Source organism: Ammospiza caudacuta, chromosome 11 (genome assembly GCF_027887145.1).
Source record: "Ammospiza caudacuta isolate bAmmCau1 chromosome 11, bAmmCau1.pri, whole genome shotgun sequence".
In the NCBI taxonomy this organism is placed as follows: domain Eukaryota; kingdom Metazoa; phylum Chordata; class Aves; order Passeriformes; family Passerellidae; genus Ammospiza; species Ammospiza caudacuta.
The window spans coordinates 3,238,648-3,261,175 of NC_080603.1; the positions used below are offsets into that span (position 1 = coordinate 3,238,648).

Consider the following 22,528-nt stretch of genomic DNA (forward strand, 5'->3'; position numbering starts at 1 on the left):
AGGCTGCCAGTTGCTTTGCCCTCACTTGCATTTTTATTCCTTTCAGAATTATTGGCTGGAGCTTTGTGCCAGAGTATGAACCTGCATACACAGAAGTTTCATTTCCTTTTAAAAATAAAGAAAAATTAGTTCTTTATATAGAACTGATAATGGTCCATTGCATCTTGTGCCCCGAAGTATGCTACTGATCCTTACAGTAACAGAGAATCAAGATGATCCACTTGAATCAAGATGAGTCACCTAAGTATAGAAGAATTATTAAAAAAAAATTAAGTCTCAAGGAAATTTTATAAGATGCTTAAATAATTAGAAGGTGTGGCAGGAAAAAAAATCCCTAGTTTTAGCCCAAACTCATTTTCTGTATCAAATCAATACTATTCTTAAGGACTGAACTGATATTATCAACAGCATTTATTCAGAATCACTGGCACACACTATGTTTACCACCATAAAAACATAAATTCTGGTATTCCATCCTGCTGGCTTTGCCTCAGCCAGCAAACAAGGCTGTTTCCCATCAGTGAAAGAGGTTTTCAGCTGTGTTTCCTGGTGAAGCCTATGGTGCAAGAGGGACTCCTCTCTCCTTGATGAACTGAGAGTTGATTATCTGAAGGGTGGTGATGAATGAGAGTTGATTATCTGGGGGGGGGGGGTAACTGGATTGAGAATCTAAGGTTCTATTTTGTGTGGTGGTGGAAATTGGGGGGGAGGAGGAGGAATGTTTATGGAAGGTTTTCATTCTGAGTTCTGTGTGTTCCTTTATTTCATAATGTAAGTTAATTAAGTTCTTTCCTTTATTCCTAAGTTGGAGCCTTGCTCTATTTTTGGTCACATCTCACAGCAGACACTGGGGAGAATGTATTTTATGCATGGGGGCACTGGCATTGCACCAGCATCAAACCATGACAAAGCCTCAGTGGTACCTTGTTTGTGGAGGATGCTCTGGTGCTGCCAGGGCAGCTCTGCTTTGGAAAGCCTTCAAATAAAACCTTGAGCATCAATATTTAGAGACAGCAATAAGTTCTGGAATGTTCTGCCCAGGGAGGTGGTGCAGTCCCCATCCCTGGGTGTGTTTAACAAAGCCTGGATGTGGCACTGGGTGCCAGGGCTGAGTTGAGCTGTTGGGGCTGGGTTGGACTCCATGATCTTGAAGGTCTCTCCCAACCTGGTCATTCTGTGATTCTGTGAAAAAGCATTCAGAGGCCTCAGAGCTACTCTGGAATGGGGAGAGCCTGAAGCCTGTAAGGTGGTTAAAGGTTGCACTTGAGATGCCTAAAATAAGACTCCTGGAGAGTTTGAAGCAATTATACTGAGGAACAACAGTTATTTACTGCATGCCCCATAGAGGCCCCACTGTAGGAAAAATAGGAACCCCAACAATTAAAAAACCCAAACCAAAGCCATGTGTCTGGAAGCTGCAAGGGGGCTCTGAGCTCAGTGACGCCTGGAGCCACTGCTGACCATCCCCACCCCAGCTGTGGCCAGGTAACACCTGGGGGTGCTGCAGGGCTGTCTCTGTCCCCTGCTGGCCACCACGGCAGCACTGCCTGATGCCACTGGTTTATCAGGACAGGGTCCCTTGGATTTCCACAACTCCAGGGCACACTCACAGAGTTCCCAGGGCCTGAGTGTGCCTGGGACTGTCTGAACACCAAGGATTTTCCCAAGAGGATGGAGTGCATAATGGAGTTCTGCCAAAAAGCACTTGGCCATTGTGGAGTGGCGGTGAAGGCCTGTTTTTCTCCAGGAAAATGGTGCAATGATGAATTATGGGAAGACAACAGGAGGACAGTATGGGAGGCACACAGGAGAAAGAAAGAAGCTGTAGGAAAGCCAGTGTCCCTGGAAGGTGTGACAGTGACACCACAGCACACAGGGCATGGCCACCCTTGGCTGCTCAGTCACCCAGAGCTCTCCCCTGCTCTGGGTCACTGCTGCTGCCTCTCACAAAGGGGAGATGCACGTTGGGAAAGAGCATCAGCACAATCATCAGCTGAGTAAATCAGAAGAGGGTTAACGAGGCATTTGAAAGCAAATTGAAATGCAGTCTGCCTTTGGATAGCTAATGGCCCCTCACTGAACCAGAAACAGCTTAATGCAGTGTTTCCATTCTGACAGAGATAACAGCACGATGGGGAAGGAGAGGGTGAGAGTTCCCACTTATCTACACAGCCAGTGTGGCCAGAGCTAGGTGGAATGCAGTGCACTGCTGCTGTATTTGTGAAAATAGGGGATGGATCCATGTGGCAGCAAAACCAAAAGGGTTATTGATGGATTAAAAACAGCTGAAGTGCCTCAGAATGGTCATGTAGAAATTAGAGCCTCTCCTCCCCCAAAAGGTGATGGGATCAGCCCAAGTGAGTGCATCCACTAATGCACACAGGATGGGAAACAAACAGGAGGAGCCCAGGGCTATGGTGTGGAAGGAAAGCTGGGATACAGCTGCCACCACAGTGGGATGATTCTCACAACTGGAGCGCTGCAGGGGTGGCCATAAATCCTCCAGAAGGAGCAGCCATGGAAGGAGAGGCGGTGGGGGAGCCCTGGATGTGAGGGATGGTTTGATGATGGTGATGGCAGGGCTGTGTCCCCCTCTCTGATCTCTGGTGCCAGTGACAGGACCCACAGGAACAGCCTGGGGCTGCGGCAGGGCAGGTTTGGGCTGGATATCAGGAAAGGTTCTTTCCCCAGAGGCTGTGGGGCACTGAACAGCATCCCCAGGGTCACAGCCCAAGGCTGCCAGAGCTCCAGGAACGTTTGGACAACACTGTCAGACACAGGGGGGAATTCCTGGGGTGTCTGTGCAGGGCCAGGAGTTGGACTCTGATGATCCTTGTGTGTCCCTTCCAACTCAGGATATTCTGTGATTCTCTAAATATATTTATTCATGAGCTGGATGAGGGGATTGAGTGCACCCTCAGTAATTTAGAGGTCTTAGCTTTGTAACATAAAGCAATGACAGCTATAGTAGGGAGGAGAGTGGATGTAAAACTGTGTTTTTCCAGACTTGGCTCTCAGATTTCAGCCCCAGAAGAGCAGCTGGGCCCTGGGTGAGGGCAGTGTAGCCACTCTCACAAAGGGCTCTGCTGCTGCTTTGGGCAATCCATTTGCTCTGGGACTGCAGGGAGTGACTGGTGCCTGTGCACAGCACAAGCTGAGCCCAGCTCCTCCTGCTGCAGGGAGCTGTTGCAGACAATTTTATGAAAAATCCTTTCATTAGGATCATTTCTCCTGAGAAGCTGAGAGGCCTCAGGAACAAAATGTAAACAATGGTTATCTGCTGCTGTGGAATGCAACAGGTGCATCTGGGATTGGTCTCATGTGGTTGTTTCTAATTAATGGCCAATCACAGCCAGCTGGCTCGGATCCTCTGGTCAGTCACAAGATTTTATTATCATTTGATTACTTTCTATTCCTTGCTAGCCTTCTAATTAAATCCTTTCTTCTATTCTTTTAGTAGAGTTTTAGTATATCAATTTCTTTTGATATAATATATATAATAAAATAATAAATCAGCCTTCTGAAATATGGAGTCAAGATTCTCATCTCTTCCCTGGTCCTGGGACTGTCACACCTTGGTAATGTGATGAGAAGAAAAGAGGCCAAGGCTGAGCCAGCATTCACAGCACAGAGGGCTGACACACCCAGCTCACAGAGTGGTTCTGCTCAGTCACTGAAATCCACAGGGCTGGGTAGGGAATCCTCAGCTGCTATTTTAATCCATCCATTAATATCAATACCTTGCATTTTCTCTATTCAACAACAGCCATACTGTGGATATGATTTAGAAAATACAGGAAGTCACAACTGTGGGATCACCAGCCTGGCACTGCCAGTTCTCAGGCGAAAGTATAAATAAAATACACCTAAACAACAGGCCAGGATTTGTTTAACTGACAGCAAACATCATGTTTCTGGGGAGGAATCATCTATAAAGCATGAAATAAAGAGAAAAAAAATATTTCAGTGTTCATGGGATAATCTCAATTAATGTAATAGAGCAGCACTGCACACACCTTCATGTGCTCAGGCTGCCATGGCCCCCTCCCTGCCCAGCTCCTCCTGTGCTGGCACCCCAGGGTGGGCAGGGCACCCCTGGGTGCTGAGCAGGGCTCAGGGCTCAGGGCTCTGCTCCTCTCTGCCCCAGCTCAGGCTGTGCCTTTCTCTGCTCTTTCCCACTGTGTCCAGTCCAGCAGAAACACCCAGCACACCCAGGCCAAGAGCCCCTCTCCCAGAGCAGCTCAGGGCCAGGACTGGCATTTCCATGGCACAGGAGCAGCCAGGGTGCCCCAGGGCACTGCAGCAAGGAGAGCTGCCCCAGCTGGGGGCACAGCACTGCCCCATCCTCCCCAGGGCAAGGTGCCACGGGGAAACAGGGGCAGGACTCTGCAGCAAGGGAGAGAAATCACAGAGAGAGGCTTCATAGAACCAGACCTGCTCCCCTGGAATCACTGCCTGGCCTTGTCTAAGCCAGCATTTGCAAGTTCCCATGTCAAAGCAATCCTGGTGTGAGCAGTTCATTAACATAACAATCTATTCCTGGGTAAAAAAAAACAACTTGTACCTGTATAAACTGTTTTTGCACCATCAGATAGAAAAATGAAAACTATCTTTTACAAACAACTTCCCTGCATGTATACAGAGTCTGAGTGACCAATCAGTACAGAATAACAACTTGTTACTGACCAAAAAAGTAATTGGCAAGAAATCTCCTGACCAACTGAGCCCCACATGAGGTCTGTAACACTGTATAAAAGGAGTTATGTGAATAAAGAATGGGCTTTTCCCACCATGAAGAAACTGGAGTCCTGTGTGATTTATTCCCTTAGGAAGGATAAAGCACATCAGCAGGTAAAAGGGTTTTGGCACAATGTGTTTGAGGTGGCACCACCTCAGCTCTGCAGAGGGAGGGGCTGGAGGGAAGGGGATGCTCACCCTGCCAGGCACCTCCTCAGCTCAGAGGGCTCAGCTCACCAACCTTTGATCTTTGCAATTAAAGCAAGGCTTGGAAAACAACTAATAATTTCCATGTGAAACAGCATTTATGTGCTGGCTTTGTAATGTCAAGGACAACTCAGTACATGCTCTTGAAGAGGCCCAAACAAATGCAGAGCAGGGAAAAGTGAGAGAATGCAAACCAGCCACCCCACAGCTGCTCCTGCAGCTGGCATGGGGAAAACAATCAGAAATCAACTTTTTGCTTTGTTTATAGAAACATCTAACTTTGTAGACAGCAGCATTTGCAACCCAAAGGCAGCACTAGCCCAGATGTCTGAATCTGAAAGCTGAGGGCAGCTCTGTCACTGCCCTGGCCTTGGTGTGTCCCAGCCCCTGCTCCAGCCCTGCCTGCTGCAAGGGGAAGGCACTGGGAAAGGCACTGGGGTCGAGGCCTTGGAGGGGCTCCCTAGAGCAGAGGCTGGACAAGATCCAGAGAATAAAGTGGGGATTTATTAAAGGCCTCAAACAGGTTCTCCTTGGGCTGTCACAGCCTCTCAGGGGCTACACCCAAGCTGGACAATGGGCACCAGTTTTTCACACAATTAGAAGTTTGGTCCATTCACATATCAGGGGTTAATTCTCCAATTACAGCTTCAGCCAATGAAGTCATTTACCCCCAGTTTGCTACCCCAATTCACTTTTGTTTGTACTTTCTGGGTCCTGAGGCTGTGGGCTGCCCTTGGTTCCCAGGCCCAGAGGGATTGTTTTGTCTGACCAAAATGTGAGGACAGTAACTCACACTCTGTGTGGAGTTTGCAGTGATGCACTGATACAGCACAGGATCTGAAAATACGAAAGCTGCAATCCTGAGGCACCAGGGCAGCTCCTCCTGTGGCACAGATGGAGGGGAGGGTTGATGGATGGCTCCTCCAAGCAGTGTCTGCACAGAGGCTGCCAAGGAGGAGACACAGCCAGGGCTGGTGCACAGAGCTGCCCGAGATTAAGCGCATTCTGTGTGGGCACACAGACCTGGCATGCCAAGGCCCATGCCAGGGGCTGTTGGCATTGCAGCCCCTTGTCCCTGTCTGTCTCAGGCTGGACACCTTGACATAATTACCTTGTATGTCCTGGTCTTGTTTGGACAGGACCTCCAGGCAGAGCTAGCAGAGATAAAAGATCTCAGCAATTTACAGAAGGAGGGATGAAGAAGCCTTCAGGAAATATTTATCTTTGAGCTACTTGTTTCTATTTGAATAAAATCTGAATAGATTTCTCTTGGCAATGCCAAATACACTGGATCATGCAGAGCCAAAAAATAAACCCAGGAGCATCAAAAGAACTGGGAAAAGGGAAGATCAGGAAGAAGGTACCAATAGAATGGAATTTATTTTTCAGCTCTGTGACCCTAAAACAGACATGTTCCACAGAGAGCACCTAAACCTTTCCTGGTGAGCTAGAATGGTTGCCATGAAGCCTGTGCTCATTGCCTGACCCCCTGAACCTGTGTGGAACAGATTGAAGCTGAACTGCTCCAGCACACCCAACACCTCAGCCCTGCAGCAGGCCTGACCCAGAGGCAAAGCCCTCCCACAGCTCCAGTTCCTGCAGCAGCCACTTTGCTTCCAGAGCTTCTCCCCTGCCTCTCTCGTGCAAGGTGCAGCAGAGGAGTGAAAAAAAAAATTACTTACACAAATGCCCTACATTGTGCTACATTCACACAAATACTTATTTTCTCTGAATATGAGCAGAAGCCAAAGCTGGCCTCTGCCTTGAACTGAACCCATGGGATAGTTTTGAAATTCAGAATTCACAGAATCACTGGGTTGGAAGACACCTTCAAGATCATCGAGTCCAACCCAGCCCCAGCAGCTCAACTCAGCCCTGGCCCCCAGTGCCACATCCAGGCTGTGTTAAACACACCCAGGGATGGGGACTGCACCACCTCCCTGGGCAGAACATTCCAGAACTTCATCACTCTTTCTATAAAAAGCTTTTTCCCAATCTTCAGCCTGTATTTCCCTTGGCACAGCCTGAGGCTGTGTGCTCTGGCTGTGTCAGTGCTGCTGCAGACAGAGCCCAGCCCCAGCTGAGCACAGGCACCTTTCAGGAGCTGTGCAGAGTGATGGGGGCAGCCCTGAGTCTCCTTTTCTGCAGGCTGAGCACCCCCAGCTCCCTCAGGGGCTCCTCTCAGGGTTTGTGCTCCCAGCCCCTCTGGATGTGCTCAGTGTGCCAAGGTCCTTCCCAAGCTGAGGGGCCAGAGCTGGGCACAGCACTCAGGGTGTGCCCTCACAGTGCCCAGTGCAGGCACAATGCCCTCCCTGCTCCTGCTGCCCACACCATGCCTGACCCAGGCCAGGTTGCCATTGGCCTTCTTGGCCACCAGGGCACACTGCTGTCCTGACAGCTTGCTCTTGCGTCCTCTCAAAACTCAGCTTCACTGTCCAATGATGAGCAACAGAGATGAAATTTATCTCACAGAGCTCCTGTCATCTGAGCAGCAGGCACTGAGTCTGTGTGAGTTATGTGGATTGGTTCTCAGAGCATCCCCTGGTGGGGAGACAGGCAGCCAGGGAAGGGCTCACCCCTCTGGGCACGGTGAGCTCACCCAGCCCCGGGGCTCCCGGCAGGAATTTGGGCTGTCCCTGCTCGGCTGGACTTGCTGCTGCTGCCTGCAGGGTGCAGAACCACCAACCCAGCCGTGCAAACACTCCAGTGCTGCCTGCTGCTCCTCTGCCCATGTGCCAGGGCACCAGGAGCCCTCTGTGCCCATGAGGGCAGGGCTGTCCATGGGCAGTGACACAGGGCACCAGGAGCCCTCTGTGCCCATGAGGGCAGGGCTGTCCATGGGCAGTGACACAGGGCACCAGGAGCCCTCTGTGCCCATGAGGGCAGGGCTGTCCATGGGCAGTGACACAGGGCACCAGGAGCCCTCTGTGCCCGTGTCCCCTCATAGGCAGGGCTCGTGTCACTGCTCCATTCACAGCCCACACGCTGTGCCCCTGCCAAGCCATGCCCTTGGCATTTGCTGCCCTTTGCCTGCACTGGAAGCTGCATATTTTTCAGCAGAGATTTTAGAGACTGATTAAGGGTAGTGGAGGACTCTCAGGCATTTACCAAGCACAGATCTCCATTCAAAATATTTTAATTTGACAGTGATTCTCCTTAACAAATGTAAAATGTCAGTCAACAAAGATCTTAATCCAGCTAAGTGTGCTACACTGATATTGCACAGTGCTGCTTTTTTAATCAGTGCCTGTAGTTAAACTCCTCATGTGACATCTAGTACAGCTGCCTCCATTTACCAAACATTCAACACTTGTCATCACATTTATTTGGTAAGAACTATTTTCCACAAAACCATTATGACTGGCATTAATTACATTATTCCCTTTTATTGCTATCATCTGAGTCCTGATTCCCCCTCAGAAGTGATTTAAACAGATGGGAGGAGGAGGAGGGTCTCCCTGCAGCAGGCAGGGAGAGGCTGTGAAATCTGCAGTGCTGCAGGGGGCAGAGCTGTGCTTGGTGCTGAGTGACCCTGAGTGAAGAGTTTGGCCTGAGAAAGCTCTGCCAGGGATGCCCATCCCCTGGGTGCCATTAAAGGGGATCCCTCAAACCCCAGAGTGATGCAAGAACCTCCCAGTTCCTCACCTAAAATGGGGGAGCTGATTATTACAATGCAAAAGAAAACAACATGAAAATTGCTCTCCACCATTTTGCTTTTGGCTGAAATAACTCAGAAAAGTGCTTATGAAGGAGAGGAGACAGTCACCTGCAGCTGAGGAGGACACCTATATTGTATTTGCAGGGAATGCCCCAATGAAGGCAGGAATGATGCAGCTGACTCCATGTTCTCAGAAGGCTAATTTATTACTTTATAATACTATGTTGTATTAAAGAATACTAAACTATACCAAAGAATACAGAAAGGACACTTACAGAATGCTAAAAAGATAATAATGAAAACTGGTGACTCTTTCCAGAGCCCTGACACAGCTTGGCCCTGATTGGCCAAAGAGTGAAAACAACTCCCAGCAGAATCCAATGGAACAATCACCTGTGGGTGAACAATCTCCAAACACATTCCACATGAGCACAACACAGGAGAAGCAAATGAGATCAGAATTGTTTTCCTTTTCTCTGAGGCTTCCCAGCTTCCCAGGAGAGAAATCCTGAGTGAAGGGATTTTATCAGAGAATGTGAATGCCACAGACCTAAATCACCTCAGCCCTGGCAGTGCCCTCAGGACTCCACCCATCACTCTCCCCTGGCCTATCTGTCAAGGAGCCTGCTAATCTGGGGAACTAAGATCCCAAAGTTTTGGCATAAGGAAAAACCAGGAGCAAAGCCCTTCTCAAGGCTTTAGGTAACTCTGCAGCAGGCTCTGTGTGCGTGTCACATTTTATAGCTGCACACTGCAGTAGCCGGTAACATTTACAGTCAGTAAAGCTGAAAAGCAGCTTCCATTTTAACCTGTCAAGCGATTTTCCAGAGGACATTTGTTGAAAATTCTGTGTATAACACATTTATTTTCTGGTATAAGTGAAATGTATTTTCACTCTTTCTAAACAAGTAGGTACAACGCTGAGTGACAGGGTGACAAAATGGCAACAGAAATCCAAATGTAACACAAACAATATCTAACACAAGTGGCTGACTAAATGAGCTGCTCCTCAAGAAGGTCTTTGCAGACCCATTTAGGAAAACATCAGCCCTCTCCACCAGGGTCAGAAGCCCAAACATCAGGAATGACTCAGAAAGAGAGAGAAGAAGCAGGCAAGGCACAAAGAGCAGCAGGAATCAAACGTGGGAAGAGTTTCTAGGCCAGCACAAGCTAAACAGACCTTGAAGCTGTAACAGAGACAGGGGGATGGAGGGTGGCCATGAGCTGAAGGCTCACAAAAAGGTCATTTCTAATCCAGGCTGCTGGGTGCCCAGTGAAAGCACCAGGCAAGAAGCTGGGGACAAAAGCAGGACCTTTTCCCTGTGGTGCATAATTAAGCTGTGCCACAGGCAGCCCCACAGCCCAAGGCTGTGACTTTAAAAGGTGATTTTTAAAATGATTAAGTAAATGTAAGTCCTTCAAGGACATTTAAACACATCCTCTCTGGAAACAGCCCAGCAAGGGCCTTAAACACACCTGGGAAGGCACACAAGGCAAAGAGCCAGGCCATGCCCAAGTCACAGCTAAAGGTGTCACTGGCACCACTCACCTGGGCATTAGGGTGGCAACATTTATCTCACAGAGCCTCAGGGCATGAGGGAAAGGCACAGAAGGAAGGAAATGCTGATTGTCTGTATTACCCACAGGTACAAACTGTTCTTAAAGCAGAGAGCCCTGGCACTGCTAAGCTGGCAGGCACAGCTCCATGCCATGAGGAGCAGCAACACTGGCACTCAGGTGGAAAATCAGCAGCTGCCAGCACAGTAATTACAGGGACATTAGGATGTCCCCTGGGGCAGGGCTGCTCCTCTCCTGGCCGGGACTCCTCAGCATTTCACACATTCAATGGAGCAGATCCCACACACTCACCAGCGACCCTCACCAGGGACACACAGCTGGAGCACCATCCAGCCTACACAGGGATGTGACTCCTGGCATGCTGTTCTCTCCTCCAGAAAGGAGGGTGAAGGTGTAGCCAGGGGAACCTGGCTGTCCAGGGATGGAGGAGTCCCTGAGCACAGGTCACAGGAGCAGGCACGTGCCACATCCTCACTCAAAATGCCCAAAAAGCTCTTCGCAATTAAGAGCTCAAAGGACCTCAAAACCTCCTTTAAGACACAAAACTTAAGTCATTCCAAAGCCCTAAATCAGCTTAAACAGCTTAAACTCATCTAAGGCCCTACAGTGTTTTAAGCATTTTAAACCCATCTAAAGCCTTAAAGTGGCTTAAGGAGCTTGAAATACTCTAAGGCTTAAAAGTGGTTTAAGATGTCTAACTTTTGGCTCAGGCGCTCCCCTCCCACCCCTCACTCCTCACCCCAGGTACCCACCCAGGTACCCCAGGCAGCCCAGGTGCTGCCAGAAGAGCACCTGGAAAGTGTCCATGGACCCTTCTCCTGCTTTCCTTGCTTTCAAAGACTGCAGAGGTGCAAGGCCTGGGGTTGAACTCTCAGGTTGGAACAAGACTCTGACCTAGGGCTCACACAGCTACAGAGTTTGTAGTTCCTGCTTTGGCTGTAGATGAAAATTGTGTCAGACTGCCTGACTCCCCACTTGACCTCACCAAGTTTTGAAGTCTGCACTCACTGCAGAGGATGAAGCAAAGCTGGTTACCACAATTTTTTACATTTTCTGATGCCCTGATTTTAACTGTGCATCCTGGGAATGGAAATGGCCCAGAATGTTTCTGTTTGGTTGTTCACACATTTAAGAGTGATTGCTGTTGCATCTTTTTTATGCTGCCATTTCTCAGACACCCAAGTAAAAATTATTTTAATCAGAAAATTGTATTTAATGCTACATATTTAACACATTTCTCTGTCATTTATGCTTTCCCCACTCTCCCCTTGCTGCAGGACTACCCTTCCTCTGTGCACTCCCACCAGCACATTCCCCTGGGATATTTCCTCTCCTTTTCCCTATCTGCAGGACAGCTCCTGCTTCCACCACTTCTCTCATGACTTAATTCTGGATTTTTCCTATCTACCTCCTCTTTTACTTTTTCTTTCATCATTATTTCTTTACACAAATGAGGAATATATCCCCCAGATCCCTCAGGATAATGTATCCAAACCAGTTCAGCTGTAGCTATTCTGCCACACAGATTTATTGAGGATAAATGCTGCACCCTGGCTCCTTGAAGAAGAAAGGAAAAGGAGCCAAGCAGGTCACAGGCTCTCTGCCTGCTGATGATCTTCCCCCAAAAGATACAGCAAGTTATGGAATCACTTGTAGCTTGAAGGCAAATGAATCTAAATTTGTTTTACAAATAAGGTTAAAGAAAACATTGAAAAGCAGATACAAATTGCATTGCTAACAAACCCTTCTGAATCATCCAAGCATCAGCATCAAGCCCCAAACACAGTTCATGGCTTTCCTTTTCATGTGTGTGCATGAGTTCATTGCAATGGAACACACTGCAAAAAACACGCTGAAATCATTTTTATTGCTCCTGTCTCCTGTGAAAACATCTCCCTTGCATTCAACTGTGCCAAAGTCTGTACAGCACTGGCAGGTGCTGGCAGGAGTGCTGGGCCAGCACAGATTGTTATCAGTTTCCATGATGTGGCTCTGAGATGTTCTCCCTGCCTCAAAGAACCATGCACAGTTCAGTATCCACTTTCCTTCTTCACTTTTTCCTGAGAGAGAAACCCTGCAGTGCTTTGGTGACACAAAACTTGTGACTTCCACCACTGCCACCACCCATCCCTGCCTGGTGATCTCTTTGCCATGGTACACACACTGGGTAGATCCTTTCTGCACAGAGCTAAGAACTGCTGTTTGTCCTATTGTTTGAAAATGGGGCAGAGGAAAACAAAAAAAGACCTTGATAATGTCTCACTGTCAGGCAGAGGAGGCTGCCTAAGCCTTTGTTTTTGGCTAGTATCTGTTAATACAAAAATGAGCCATTTGTTTTGTAGCCCCTGCAGAAGGTTCTTCAAGTTATGTACACCCTAGAAAAAAACCCCAAACCGCCTTTTCCTATTGGAAGTGTCCTGTGCCAGGTAAAGGAGATGTTCAGGAAGCAGCAGCTTCCTGGGATCTTCTGAGGTTCTGTATATTCTGCTTTTGAGTATATCCATTTTCTTCATTTGTCTCACATCCACACCATCTGGATGAGGAGATTTAATGGCCTGAACAAAGCTAAGGCCTTGAACCAGAACCACACTCCTGTTTCCAAAAGCACATTGCAAACACGTCCTCTAACTACAGGAGACCAAAGCAGCTGCTGCTCCTCCTGCAGGGCACACCTTTGGTCCAGGTAGGAAATCCCACAGCTCCTGGTGTGCACAGTGCTCATTCCTGTCACCCTGACTCCCTGCACAGCCCTCCCACATTGGCCTTTTGTCACAGACATATTTTCTGAAAAATCCCTTTGCCAGGATTTCTTCTCCTGGAAAGCTGAGAAGCTTCAGCTTCTCCATGTTTTGCTCCTCTGGAATGTGATTTGGAGAAATGTTTACCCAGCATGTGAATTGTTTTTAATGAATGGCCAATCACAGCCAGCTGTGTCAGACTCTCTGGTCAATCACAGGATTTTATTATTCATTCCTCTTTCCTTTCTAGCTTTCTGATGTCTCCTTTCTCTTTCTTTAGTGTAGTTTTAGTATATAATTTTCTTTTACTATAATAATATAATAAAAGAATCAATCAGCCTTCTGAATCATGGAGTCAAGATTCACATCTCTTCCCCCAGCCTGGGGACCCTCAAACACCCGCACAGCCTTTGGTGCAGGTAGGAAATCCCACAGCTCCTGGTGTGCACAGTGCCCATCCCTGTCCCCCTGACTCCCTGCACAGCCCTGACACCAGGAGTCATGCCTGGAGGATCCTGGCCAGTTTCCCAGCAGGACAGAGTGGCTTTGCAGGGGCAGCTCAGTCTCAGCTGAGCACATTCTGGTAGGACAGGCAGTGATGGGCTCCTGCCATTGCCAGCATTCCTCTCCTGGCATCCAGGGCAGATCTTCTCACTCTGTAATTAGATTATGCTTATTATAACAAGGGCTGGCTCCTGGGCACTACAGGTGTGAACTGGGATGCTAAAAATACCAAACCATGACTCCTTAGCAGCCTGTCTTTCCCTAATCTCCTGCTGGAACCATTTCATCTGCTGAGGTGAGGACAGCCGAGTTGGGCTGCTGAGAGATCCCTGTGTAGCTGCCTGGATTCACCCAATGCCTTATCCAGTGGTTTTATTTCCATGTCACATTTTCCACAGCACTGCAGACACCCAACGTGCCAGGAAGGGACCAGATCATGGTGGAGAACAAGCACAAGCAGTGGAGCCCTGCTGTGCCTGGGCAGCCTGGAGCTGCAGCAGCACAAAGCCACTCAGGTACTGGGTACTACAGACCTGCCCAGCCCAGCAGGAGACAGCAACTGATCCCCTTCCTGAGCTGACATCCCAAAGAGACACAGCACAGGCACAGGGTTCCAGCTGTGGGCCCTGGGCTGTTGGCTCCATGCCCTTGTCACCTTGGCTTTGGCCAGCTCTGGGCAGGAGGGGCTGCAGGAAGGACAGAGGGGGCTCAGGGCAGCCCTTGTTCCCCTTGTGCCTGCTCTGCCAGCAAGGGACAGCAGAGATTCAGGTGTGCAGAGTGAAACTGGTGCTCCCTGGAGGGGGAAGCACGCTGGAAGGGGCTGTGCTAGGGTCTCTCTCCAGGGAGGGACAAGGGGAAGACAGGACAGGATCCGTGTGCTGCAGCTCCAGGCTGCCCAGGCACAGCAGGGCTCCACTGCTCGTGCTTGCTCTCAACCATGATCTGGTCCCTTCCTGGCACGTTGGGTATCTGCAGTGCTGTGGAAAATGTGACATGGAAATAAAAACACTGGAAAAGGCATGGGTGGGACCAGAGCCCAGCACCAGCCCCTTGCTCCAGAGGGGCCAAGTCTCCTGGGTAGCTGCAAGGGAGAGCAAACTCCCCAATTTCCCTCTCTGTGGCCCTTCACCTGGCTGACTGCTCTGCTGAAAGGTTGTCCAACACCCTCTTGCTACTTTGGGAGACATTTTTCTTTCAGCATCTCCAACACAGGTGAGCTATCACATTTATCAATACAAATGCAGCAAGCTTGCATGCACACAACAGGACAGGGAAAGCCACTGTGCTGTGAGACAGGTCCACACCACCTCTCTGAGTTCCAATTCTGCCACTGCCAAACGCAGACACACAGTGGGTGCACTGTATGTGACACCAAGAGTCATGCCTGGAGTAATCCTGGCCAAAGAACACATACAAAGATTCATGTAAGACATCATTTTATTCCAGTTTGCAGCACACTCTGGAGTTAACAAGGCCAGTGACAGCATCAATAACAAGTACTCTCCCTCTAGAAATCTTTCTTCAACCTGTATAATGTGGCTTCTTTTGTTGTGTGTTAATTTTTTATTTTCTTTTCAATCAAAACACTGGAAGGAGTAATTAAAAGTAATTGTTGATGGTATCATCCTAAATGCTTACTGTGTTTCTTATCTGGCCAGCTCATGCCTTGGATTCCAAGAATAAATCACAAAGACAGCAGATACCACATATCACCACAGAAATGAGTTTAGCCTGGGAGAACAAATTAAGCAAAGATACAATCTAAAGTCCAGATCTCCCTCTGGAAATGATGTCTTGGTCTCTCCTGTTCACAGATGCTCTTTGCTCTCACAAGGCTCAAAGAGCACAAGCAGAGCTCTTGCCTGTTAAATGTTCTGGTGGACTTGTCCCATGTAGGGGGCACAGGACATTCCTGTCTGTCCCTGCAGGGCTCAGAGCACATCCCTGTCCCTGTCTGTGTCCCTGCAGGGCTCAGAGCACATCCCTGTCCCTGTCTGTCCCTGCAGGGCTCAGAGCACAGCCCTGTCCCTGTCTGTCCCTGCAGGGCTCAGAGCACATCCCTGTCCCTGTCTGTGTCCCTGCAGGGCTCAGAGCACAGCCCTGTCCCTGTCTGTCCCTGCAGGGCTCAGGGCACAGCCCTGTCCCTGTCTGTGTCCCTGCAGGGCTCAGAGCACAGCCCTGTCCCTGTCTGTCCCTGCAGGGCTCAGGGCACAGCCCTGTCCCTGTCTGTGTCCCTGCAGGGCTCAGGGCACAGCCCTGTCCCTGTCTCACAGAGCACCACAGGGCATGGGAAGAGTGCAGGCACAGCCTCACTCTGCACCCAGGGATGAGGAGGAGGAGGAGAAGGAGGAGAAGGAGGAGAAGGAGGAGAAGGAGGAGAAGGAGGAGAAGGAGGAGAAGGAGGAGAAGGAGGAGAAGGAGGAGAAGGAGGAGAAGGAGGAGAAGGAGGAGAAGTCCAATGGCCACACAAGGGCCTGGCTGCCATGCCCTACTCCACAGAGCAGGGGGCATAGGGAGCCATGGGCACAGGGGGCATCAGGGGAGAGGGGACACCAGGAGGCAGGGGGCACAGGGGGCACAGGGCTCCCCAGCTGCCTTGCCCCCTGCCCTGGCAGAGCTGTTCCCTCCTGGGGCTGTGGCCCCAGTGCCAGGGCAGGGCCTGGAGGCCATGGAAGGCAATCCCAGCCCTTCTGCAGAGCTCTCCTGCCAAATAAGTGCACTGAGAGCAAACTAGAAACCCACCAGAAATGTCAGAGCCTCTTCCCTGCCCCCAGAGCTCTCCTCCCCCACTGTCCTTCTATCACCACCTACAGCTTCTGCACACAATTCAGGGTCCTTCAGCAGCTCTGTTTTTCCTGGGCTTTATTGGCCATTGCACCTTCTTGTGAGGCAGGACTGAATGGTCACAGCTACCACCAGGCTGATGAACACTCACTGCTCACTGCAGCTTCCAGCTGAATGCATACAGCTGGAGGGGAAGCTGAGGAAGGGGGAAAACACTGAGGTCTCCATAGCAAAACTTGGCACAGACACTTCAGCATTAGTCAGGTATCAAGAATCTAGCCAAGCACTGGAAAGAGGAAATTAAAATTCACCAAACATTAAGTGGAGAAGTGTTCTCAGGCTCCTAGCAACCCAAGCTAACACCTGTGGAGGGAACATTGGAACATGTATTTCCAAAGGGTTCTCTGTAATCTTGATATTTTTCTTACCAGAATGTTTAAATGCAAGACGATTCTACTTTTTTTGCTGCCAACTGTTCTGGTACAAAATTATCCTAAGCAGAAGTAATGCAAATTGCCCCAAGCAGGGAGGGGGAAGGCAATTTCACCAGAGGGCACATTACCCTTTCTTTTAACACGCTTTTCTTCCTCACTCCCCTGCACTCCCCAGAGCCCTTGAAAGAAACAATTCTTCCCTTTAGCTCTCTAGCAGTGAGCAGGTCTCCTGCTGCTGGGGAAAGCTGGGGCACTTTCCATCAGCAACTGCAATGCTTCCTGCAGGAAGCAGCTCTGCACCCCAGAGGCACCGCTGCCCAAACTCACATTTGAGCCTTCCCAGGTTTGGTACCCCCAGCCTAGCAGAGCCCTCCAGCAAGCAGCAGGAATAAGGCATCCCCAAACTGAGCATGCAGCAGCAGCAGAGGGGGAATGACTCCATCACCACAAGACCAGCTCCATGCTAACCAATTTTACAGGACACTTAAGAAAAAGAAGTCCCTTCCTAGGCAGAGTGGAACAGGAAGCCACAGTCTCCAGTTCAGTGACACCCAAGGAACATTTCAGGGCCACGGCACTGAGCTGAACAGGAGCATGAGTCACTTGTGACCCCAGGCCCAGCTCAGGCTGGCAGACACGTGTGCTCAGCTTCCCACTGAGCCCAGCCCTGGGATTATGGATGGAGCCCAGCTCCCCTTCAGAGCTACACATGCATGTGAATAACTGCTCTTCTCATCTAACATCAGGGCTTTTGCAGTATTTCAGGAGCCAGAGCAGGCACAGCAGCACTAACTGGCAGTCCAAGCTCAGTGCAGGGGCTGCCATAGTGCTGAGGCCTCTCACTGCTCCCACTGACAAGGGGAGGGAGCTTCTGGACCTGAAGCACTTTCAGAACCTGCTCAAACCTTGTACAGGATTTGCCTCCATAGGCAGCTGCCAGAAGCTTTCTGTCACTGACACCTCTGAGCCCAAAGCTGCACTTTGGTCCCTCATGTGCCATTTGAGGACTGAGGCATACCTTCCCATCACTCACTTGGCCTTTCCAGGAAACAATCCTTTCTCCACCTTGTGCCATTCCATTCTGATGCCAGCTGAAACCAAGACCTCAGTAAAGTTTAGAGGCAAGAGAAAACAGATTTGTTTGAAAGCCAAGTTGAGAGCTGGAGTTAGCTTTTGGTTTTGTTCATAGTGACTTCAGAAAATGACATAGTCTGGATGGCTTTGGTGGCTGTTATCACAATGGCTAGATAATAGAATTTATAGCCTAGTTTGAGGTTTTTAATAATTCAAAACTGTTCATCTGCAAAAGAGATTCCCAGAGAATTGCAGGGCGCTGGGGCCTGCTGCTGCCCCACACCCAGAACTGCAAGAGAGAGTTCTCTCTCAGGGAAAAGATGTTCTGCACCTCAGGTGTGACAGAAAGGAGCTCCACAGGCACAAATTCCATACTAAAGTGACGTGGTTTTGTACGACACTAATGTATTACACAAGCACATAAATAACTGATACAGAGTACATCACTCATGATGACAGAGACAACACCACCATCCAGCCTTTCTCAACACCAGATCAGACTCCAGGAGCCATAAATATTCAGGTCTGAAAGAACTGCAGTAGCTTCAACCATCAGTGCCAGCAAACACACTGCCCTTGTGAAAGCTGTACTTAAATTGCAGATTACCTAACACACAAAATGAAGGATCCTGCTGAATTTTAAGGGCTTGCATCTTTTGCAGTCTTCTGCACAAAAGCAAGCAGTGTCATTAAGAACAGTGCACCGTGCCTTCCTCTCCGGTCTGTCTTCCTCCAGGGATGGGTCTCCTCCAGTGCCATCAAGCCAAGGGCTGCTCCATTGGGTGCCAATGCCAGTGTGGATGTGCTGTGCTGGGCAGGGAGCTGGGAACATCACAGAGGTGGGCAGGCCTGCATGGGGCAGGCTGCCTCGCTGCCCTTGCCTCCTAGCCTCCCACAGGAGCTCTCCTGGCGCTGCTGCCCCGCTGGGCACGGCTGCCCCGGCCCGGGGTGAACCAGTGGCCTGCAGTCAGTGTCCTGTGCCGTGGCTGTGCCAGCCATTTTGATACATACAGCTGATAAGTACTGAGGTATCATCAAGGAAATGGGATTAAAGCCAACAAAACCCTTCTTCCACACTGCTGCAGCGATTATTCAGCCGGAATTGCTGATGGACTCTATTAATCAATCTCTTTGGCTAATTGGGCATTACTCATGGCACAGCACAGCGCAGTGCTCACAGTGGCAGAGCAGCGGAGGCGTTACAGGCTTCAGCTTCTCCAGCAGGTGTTTACATGGAGCTGGTCCTTGTGCAGGGGCTCCTTACAGGATGGCTGTCCCTCTGCAAACAAAGCAGCACCACTTCGGGCTCCTCCAGGGCTCACAAGTGCTACGTGCAGGCACGGAATCCTCATGGCTAGGAATCAAGGCTGATTAGTGCCACGGAGAGGTTATGATTAAGCAAGTTGGTTCTGTTATGTCTCTCCCTTTCTCTTGTTTACCTGGGATCCAAAGCGCAAGGCACAAGTGATGACAGCAGGAGAGTGAGGGGAGCAGGGTGGGGAAGGAGCTGATGATTAAAAACACGGGAGGAATACTCTGGGACACACAATCACCGTAACAGCAGACAAGCAGACCAGAGGCAGACAACGACAAGCTGACCTGCTGATTTGTTGCCCAGTCCTGGAAAACCCCATGCACCACAGTCCTCCTTCAGTGAAATGCCAAAAGAAACATCAGCACCACGTTGACGATGATGAGGAAGAGCAGGATGACAAAGACCACAACCCGCTGGGTCTCCGGGTTCATGTTGCAGCGGAGGAAAGTGTGAAGCGCACTCCATTTGTGCTTGCTTCTGTCGGGGACCTTTGCCATGGCTTCAGCAAAAAAAAAACAAATACAAATAAAAAGGAATAAAACAGCCTAAGTGCCTGCCAGGGCAGGATGGGGCAGAGGGCTGTGAACAAAAGCTGTTTGCAGCTGGCAGCAGCAGAAGTCCAAAGGGCTCGGCACAGCCGCAGCACGTGTGCCGAACGCCCCCTCAGCTCAGGGCCGGTTCGTCAGCAGATCCCCGGCGTTCGGCGGCCCCTGTGCCCACGGAGCCGTCGCCATCTCCGGCAGCAGGAGGACAGCGGGTTCCTTGTGGCGGAGCTCCGCAATCCGGCGGCGGTGTCGGCTTCCCAGAGAGCGGCGCCGCGATTCGCTGCGCTCCGTCTCCAGGATACACCGGGCCCTGGCAACGCGGGCCGAGCCGCCTCTGAGGAGCCTCTTAAGGAGGGTCAGCGCGGGATTAGCGACGCTTCTCTAAATCCTCCCGCCGCCCTCAGAGCGGGCCGGCACGGGCCGAGTGCGGCCAGAAGGGAATACCCGGCCAGAAGGGATTGCCCGGCTCGGTGGGGCCGGCCCTGCTCGGGTGAGGGCACGGGCGCCTTCCCGCGCACCTGAGCCAGCAACAGGTGCGGGTGTGGGGAGGGGGATGGCAGATCCAGCGCTGCCTCTGCCCTGTAGGCCAGCAGATCCAGCCCTTTCTCTGCCCTGTAGGCCAGCAGATCCAGCCCTGCCTCTGCCCGGGAGCCCAGCAGATCCAGCCCTTTCTCTGCCCTGTAGCCCAGGAGATCCAGCCCGGCCTCTGCCCTTGAGCCCAGTAGATCCAGCCCTGCCTCTGCCCGGGGGTTCAGCAGATCCAGCCCTGCCCCTGCCCTGTAGCCCAGCAGATCCAGCCCTGCCCCTGCCCTGTAGCTCAGCAGATCCAGTCCTGCAGCCCAGCAGACCGAGCCCTGCCTCTGCCCTGCAGCCCCGCAGTACCAGGTTCTGCTGGGCTCTGCCTTTCGCTTCCCGGCAGCATCCTGGAGCCAGAAAGTCGAAAGGACTTGGCTCCCTCTGCCAGTGTCTCAGTGGGCCTGAGTCACTGCAAATCTCCACATCTCTGCAATCAAAACCTCTATTCAGCTCTGCAAAGCCCTAAATGTGCTTTTATGAACTCAGCTTTTGCTGCTGGACTGCAAAGTTCACCGAGCATCAAGCTGCCCTGCCTCAGGTGCACTCATGGATGATCCAGCTAATATTTCCCACCCTTGTTGGGCCAGGAACAGGAAAAGGGAAAAGGCACTCACTCCTCCTTGGCAGGATCAGGGATAGATCACGGAGAGCACCCAGCACAGGCCCAGGACTGCACCTTGGGAATAATGCTGCCACTCAAAGAGAGTAAGAAGGGAGCACATCCCAGCCTCAAAGGCCTGCACACACACAAAGCCCTGCTGCAGTCCCAGAAGCTGCTCAGTGACCAAGGCTTCAGGGAATGAGCTATTCAAGAGCTCCCCAGTCTAATATTAGATAAAATAGAAAACAAAAGACATGCCTTCATTTTTCATCAAAATCAAGTCCACTGCAGCCCTTTTGTTTCCTCTAGCCAGCAATGCAGAGCCCACCTCTTACTCCACAGCAATCGCTTCCCAGGAGAGGAGGAGGACTCAGAATTCAGATCCTTCATTGACAGGAGGCAGCTTCACATCTTCCAGTTCTCACTTATACCACACATTCTCCCTGAAACTGAGGGACACAAATCCAGCAATCCTGATACCAAAATGGGCTCAATCCAGACCTTGGATTTAGGGCTGGGTGAGACTGGAGCTGATGGAGGATGCAGTTATCCAGGAGAATGACTCTGCACTTTACACACACATTTCCAACATGGCCACACACATTCCTAGGAGCGGGAACAGAGCACAAGGTCCCCCCCTAAACAACTGCTGAACACCTCTGGTGGCCTCCATCTCTGGGAAGGGCCATGTGGGAGCAGCCACACAACCTGCGTACAAATGGAACACTCTCAGCTTCTCTCACAACTGAGAAACAAACTAACAAAAAACTGGTTTTTTTTCAGGTGTCAGCACATCAAAGCCCGTGGTGTTTCTTGGGGATCTGTACAGCTCCTGGAAAACAGCAGGTAAGATATTTAAATGGGGAAAGGTTTAAGAGTTATGGCTAGTGGTACTTTCCTTTAATTTTGGAGGTTTTTCGCCTAATTGCACCAACCTCATCAGGGGCTATACAGAAAGGGCAGTCAAAACTTCCAATGTCTCCTTGTGCTTCTGCAATGTTTAAGATAGCAGTCTTTCTTAGTCATAATAAAATCAAATCAAGAATTATTTCAGTTTCTTGCTTCTGACCACAAAGATCCTGCAAATCTCCTCATTTTAGCCTAAATGTAGAACAAAGAGAATGATGTGTAGGATGAGGTCTTGTGCTCTTAATGCAGCTTCAAGACCTGTAGGAAAACTCCACAAACAGATCCTGCTGGGATCCACAGGCTGCCCAAGTTCATTGTGCTTGAGGTTTTTGGCCTGCAGTGACTGATAACCAGCTTTAGAGCTGAAAAGCTTTAAAAAACTCTTTCTCCCTGCCGTGTGCACCACAGCAGAACACTACAAAGCTTGCAGATTTCAATTTCCTGAAAGTTCTTCAAGTCCACAGTTGATTCGCATCATTGCATGGTTCAACTCCTGGGCATTCTGCAAATCTTGTCTGGCTTTCGAGGCTTTTTATGCCTGACTGAGTTTGGACATAAGCCACCAAGCAGGATTTGGGTGGGATGTAGATCTTCAGGAGAAGCTAATTATGGTGAATGGAGAGCATGATCACACCCACTTCTCTGAAACCTGCACAGCAACTACTATCTTCTGTAAGCACTGAAAAGTGCAGTTACACTGAGAAGAAATAGATAAACTCCAGTGATCCAACAAGGCTGGCAGAGCTACACTGTTGATATTGCAGGGTATGGGGGTAGTTTCTAAAATCCATGATAGAATTCTCCTCTAGTCTCCTGGAATCTTTGCCACTTATGAACATGCTAAAACATTTGGAGGTGAAAGCACAGA

The 22,528-nt window shown here is 50.1% G+C and overlaps 1 protein-coding gene across 1 annotated transcript in view; it reads right to left on the reverse strand.

The window, feature by feature from the left end:
- The window catches only part of LOC131562477 (uncharacterized), a 133,398-nt gene that overhangs the window by 14,772 nt on the left and 96,098 nt on the right, over nt 1–22,528 (reverse strand). The gene's annotated exons all lie outside the window — the stretch shown is intronic.